The 5,719-nt window shown below is 39.8% G+C and overlaps 1 pseudogene; it reads left to right on the top strand.

Annotated features, from left to right (window-relative positions):
- The first annotated feature begins 2,241 nt into the window (after positions 1-2,241).
- Positions 2,242-5,175, top strand: LOC144303978 (glyceraldehyde-3-phosphate dehydrogenase-like; annotated as a pseudogene).
- Positions 5,176-5,719: the final 544 nt, after the last annotated feature.

The raw sequence follows: 5,719 nt of genomic DNA, 5'->3' as shown, positions 1-5,719 counted from the left end.
CTCCAGTTCCATCCACGTTGAAGCAAATGGTGGGTATTTGTCATTTCTAATAGCTGAGTAATATTCCATTGTATACATAAACCACATCTTCTTTATCCATTCATCTTTCGTTGGACACCGAGGCTCCTTCCACAGTTTGGCTATCGTGGCCATTGCTGCTAGAAACATCGGGGTGCAGGTGTCCCGGCGTTTCATTGCATTTGTATCTTTGGGGTAAATCCCCAACAGTGCAATTGCTGGGTCGTAGGGCAGGTATATTTTTAACTGTTTGAGGAACCTCCACACAGTTTTCCAGAGTGGCTGCACCAGTTCACATTCCCACCAACAGTGTAAGAGGGTTCCCTTTTCTCCGCATCCTCTCCAACATTTGTTGTTTCCTGCCTTGTTAATTTGCCCCATTCTCACTGGTGTGAGGTGGTATCTCATTGTAGTTTTGATTTGTATTTCCCTGATGGCAAGTGATGCAGAACATTTTCTCATGTGCATGTTGGCCATGTCTATGTCTTCCTCTGTGAGATTTCTGTTCATGTCTTTTGCCCATTTCATGATTGGATTGTTTGTTTCTTTGGTGTTGAGTTTAATAAGTTCTTTATAGATCTTGGAAACTAGCCCTTTATCTGATATGTCATTTGCAAATATCTTCTCCCATTCTGTAGGTTGTCTTTGAGTTTTGTTGACTGTATCCTTTGCTGTGCAAAAGCTTCTTATCTTGATGAAGTCCCAATAGTTCATTTTTGCTTTTGTTTCTTTTGCCTTCGTGGATGTATCTTGCAAGAAGTTACTACGGCCGAGTTCAAAAAGGGTGTTGCCTGTGTTCTCCTCTAGGATTTTGATGGAATCTTGTCTCACATTTAGATCTTTCATCCATTTTGAGTTTATCTTTGTGTATGGTGAAAGAGAGTGGTCTAGTTTCATTCTTCTGCATGTGGATGTCCAATTTTCCCAGCACCATTTATTGAAGAGACTGTCTTTCTTCCAATGGATAGTCTTTCCTCCTTTATCGAATATTAGTTGCCCATAATGTTCAGGGTCCACTTCTGAATTCTCTATTCTGTTCCACTGATCTATGTGTCTGTTTTTGTGCCAGTACCACACTGTCTTGATGACCACAGCTTTGTAGTACAACCTGAAATCTGGCATTGTGATGCCCCCAGATATGGTTTTCTTTTTTAAAAGTCCCCTGGCTATTCGGGGTCTTTTCTGATTCCACACAAATCTTAAAATAATTTGTTCTAACTCTCTGAAGAAAGTCCATGGTATTTTGATAGGGATTGCATTAAACGTGTATATTGCCCTGGGTAACATTGACATTTTCACAATATTAATTCTGCCAATCCATGAGCATGGAATATTTTTACATCTCTTTGTGTCTTCCTCAATTTCTTTCAGAAGTGTTCTATAGTTTTGAGGGTATAGATCCTTTACATCTTTGGTTAGGTTTATTCCTAGGTATCTTATGCTTTTGGGTGCAATTGTAAATGGGATTGACTCCTTAATTTCTCTTTCTTCAGTCTCATTGTTAGTGTATAGAAATGCCACTGACTTCTGGGCATTGATTTTGTATCCTGCCACGCTACCGAATTGCTGTATGAGTTCTAGCAATCTTGGGGTGGAGACTTTTGGGTTTTCTATGTAGAGTATCATGTCATCGGCGAAGAGGGAGAGTTTGACTTCTTCTTTGCCAATTTGAATGCCTTTAATGTCTTTTTGTTGTCTGATTGCTGAGGCTAGAACTTCCAGTACTATGTTGAACAGCAGTGGTGAGAGTGGACATCCCTGTCTTGTTCCTGATCTTAGGGGAAAGGCTCCTAGTGCTTCCCCATTGAGAATGATATTTGCTGTGGGCTTTTCATAGATGGCTTTTAAGATGTCGAGGAATGTTCCCTCTATCCCTACACTCTGAAGAGTTTTGATCAGGAAGAAATACATTTTTTTAATTTATTTTTTATTGGTGTTCAATTTACCAACATACAGAATAACCCCCAGTGCCCATCACCCAATCACTCCCACCCCCCGCCCTCCTCCCCTTCTACCACCCCTAGTTCGTTTCCCAGAGAAATACATTTTGTAAGGCTATAGCTTCATAGAGAGTGATTCTTCTGATGGATCTGGGCAAATAAATTTAAAACTGTCTGGAAAGAATTCACTATTCTAGAAGCCAATAAGAACATTTGTGATTCAGGGAAAAAGATGAAAATATCAACATAAATAGGAGTTTGGAAGAAGTCAATTCCAACCCTCATGAATGACTGTGAGGGGCTTAAGACCAGTGGAGGCAGTAACTGCACACGTAGTGGAAATAGCAAAAGAACTAGAATTAAATGTGAAGCTAAAGATGTGACCAAATTGATGCAATCTCAGGTTCAAACCTCAATGGATGAGGACTTGATTCTTATGGACGAACAAGGAAAGTGGTTTCTTGAGATGGAAACTACCCCTGGTGGAAATGCTGTGAAAATTGTTGAAATGACAACAAAGGACTTAGAATATTATATAAACCTAGTTGATAAAGCAGTGGCAGGGTTTGAGAGGACTGACTCCAATTATGAAAAAAGTTCTATTGTGGGTAAAATGCTATCAAATAGCTTCACATGCTATAGAGAAATCACACAAGAAGAGTCCATCAATGTGGCAAACTTCATTGTCAGCTTATTTTATGAAATGGCCACAGCCACACTAACCTTCAGCAAGCACCACCCTAATCAGTCAGGAGCCTTCAACATCTAAGCAAGAACCTCCACCAGAAGAAGATTAGAATTCACTGAAAACTCAGATGATAGTTAGCACTTTTTATCAATAAAGTATTTTAATTAAGGGATGTGCATTGTTTTTTCAGATGTAACACTATTGCACACTTAATAAACTACAGTATAGTGTAAACATCTCTGAGGAGTGCCTGTAGATAATCAATTCTGTAGTTCAGTAGAGCAAGAAAAGATTAGCGTGGTCAGTGTAAATATCTTACATAACTATGACATGGTTGGAATCTTACAGAATGATACACTATCTAAAAGTTAATCATTGAGCATATTATATAAGTACTCTTTTTATGTTATGAAGTATATAAAAATAGGTAGCAACCACTATAAGGAGATAAAATGTGTCAACAAATATCCACAAGCCATATGATATCATTAAAAGTATCAATAAATGATACAAACTAAGGATTAAGGGAGTCCAGTGAGAGAGAATAATCATTCTAAGTTTATGATAGAATACAAACAAAAATTTTTGAGCTAGATCTTTACTTCCATGCATTCTCCCATTTGGTTCCCATTCTGCTTCATTCTGGCCCATGCCTCCATCAAACTAACATTCCGGCAAACATCTCATAACCGTACTGACTGCCAAATCAAACTGATAATTCTTTGTTCAGTCTGCAATTGCATTCCATAGCATTTGAATCTATTGACTAGCCCCTCCTCACTGGCTTCCTTCTTTCAATGTAGATGATAACAAATAACTTAGTTTGCTCCACCTTCTCTGATAATAGTCTTTCTTTGTTCCCTTTCCTGCCTTGTCTTCCTCTGCTTACTCTTAAACGTAAAAATTTTCAGGGAGCTCATGCTCATAACCTCTTCCACCGCTGTTGTTGAATCATCAGCTGGACTCAACACTCTCAGGTCCTGTTTCTTATCTCCATTACTTTCAGACCTCTTTGTTTCTTCTGATGGAGTCCCCTCAGCTTATAATTGTTGCTTCTCTTCTTCCACCTTGAATTCTGTTCATGTTTGAAGGCTCAAATTGAATGCTATCTTCTCTATGAAGTTGAGTCTGTTTCTTCTAGTCATAATTGTTTTTATCTCTGCATTTCCTTACAAATTCATTTGTGCTTTCTTCTATAGCACCATTCTTCCAGATTAGGGATAATGACTGTCTCACTAAAAATAGCTCTTACATAAAATAAATTGCATACTGTCAAAGCCTAGGATATTTTTAAGGGATTTTGACATTGTATGTAAAATATGCATTCATTATGCTTAATTCTAACCACATTCTCAAATGAGATAAACATTCCTAAGCCTAACAGGAACACAGGAGACACTGAGCTTTGTATGGTAATTTGACTGCCCGTCTTTGCCGCAAGTGGTTTCCATAGATTTTAAAAAGCATATATTGGCTCCCTGCTCCTTTCTGTTTGACAGACAGCCACATCTGTTGGGATGCAGCAATTCCAGCTGCATCACAAGACATGATGTGAAGGTCAGAATAAATGGATTTGGCTGTATTGGGCTCCTGGATGCCAGGGCTGCTTTTAACTTTGGAAAAGTGGGTATTGTCACCATCAATGACCCTTTCATTGATCTTAACTACATGATCTACATGTTCTAGTATGATTCCACCCGTGGCAATTTCAACAGCACAGTCAAGGTTGAGAATAGGAAACTTGTCATCAGTGGAAAGCCCATCTTTATACTCCAAGAGTAAGATCCTGACAACATCAGATGGGGTGATGCTGGTGCTGAGTATGTTATGGAGTCTACTGAGATCTTCACCACTATGAAGAAGGTTCGGATTAATTTGAAGGGTGAGGCTAAGAGGGTCATCATCTCTGCCTTCTGCTAATGCCCCCATGTTTGTATCAGGCATGAGCCATGAGAAGTATGACAACTACCTGAAGATTATCAACGATACCTCCTGCACCACCAACTGCTTGGCTCCTCTGGCCAAGGTCATCCATGACAGCTTTGAATCCTCAAGGGACTCAGGATCACAGCCTATGCCATCACTACCACCCAAAAGACTGTGGATGGCCCCTTTGGGAAGCTGTGGTGTGATGGCCAAGGGGCTGCCCAGAACATCATCCCTGCTTCTTCTGGCCCTGCTAAGGTCCTCCCTGAGCTGAATGTGAAAGAAGATCACTGGCATGGCCTTCTATGTCCCCACATCCAAAGTGTCAGTTGTGGACCTAAACTGCCACCTGGAGAAAGCTGTCAAATACAACTTGCCTCATGTAGAACTTCAAAAACTAAGGATGACATCAAGAAGGTGGTGAAGCGGGCATCAAAAGTCAAGGGCTTTCTGGGCTACACTGAGGATCAGATTGTCTCCTACAACTTTAACAGTAATGCCCATGCTTCCACCTTTGATGCTGGGGCTTGCATAGCTCTCAATGACCACTTTGTCAAGCTCGTTTCCTGGTATGACAATGAATTTGACTACATCAACTGAGCGGTGGACTTTGGAGGTCCAGATGGCCTCTTGGACCATGAACCCCCAGAGAGAACATGAAGAAGAGAGCAGCCTTCAACTGCTGAGGAGTCTTTGCCCCAACTCATCCCCCCAAACACTGAGAATCTCTCAACCTCTACACAGTTTCTATCCCACACCCCCTAAAGAAGAGGAGGAGAATGGGTAGCCTCTACCTTATCGTATATCATCAATAAAGTATACTGTAGCCCTCAAAATGAAAAATAAATAAGCACATATTTTTCAGCCATAATTTAGAGAGATACTGTGTGACAATTCTAAACTCATGTTGTCCTCTATTTGAATTGAAAGAAAACAACATATAAATTGTAAAACCCTTGTAATATTTCTCCTATTCAAAAACTATTAATTACTAAAGTTACTAAAATAAAATTATATTAGGGTTTGGTAAAGAATATCTATGAAGAGGAGCCTATAAGACAGGAGCACACAGCAAAAGCTCACAACCAGTGACACTGAAGAATACAATTTGGTTTGTGTAGAGCTTCAAAAACTAAGGATTTGCCAA

This window comes from Canis aureus, chromosome 33, assembly GCF_053574225.1.
Source record: "Canis aureus isolate CA01 chromosome 33, VMU_Caureus_v.1.0, whole genome shotgun sequence".
NCBI lineage: Eukaryota > Metazoa > Chordata > Mammalia > Carnivora > Canidae > Canis > Canis aureus.
The sequence above is the reverse complement of the archived record's forward strand: the minus strand, read 5'-3'. Positions and strand labels throughout refer to the sequence as shown.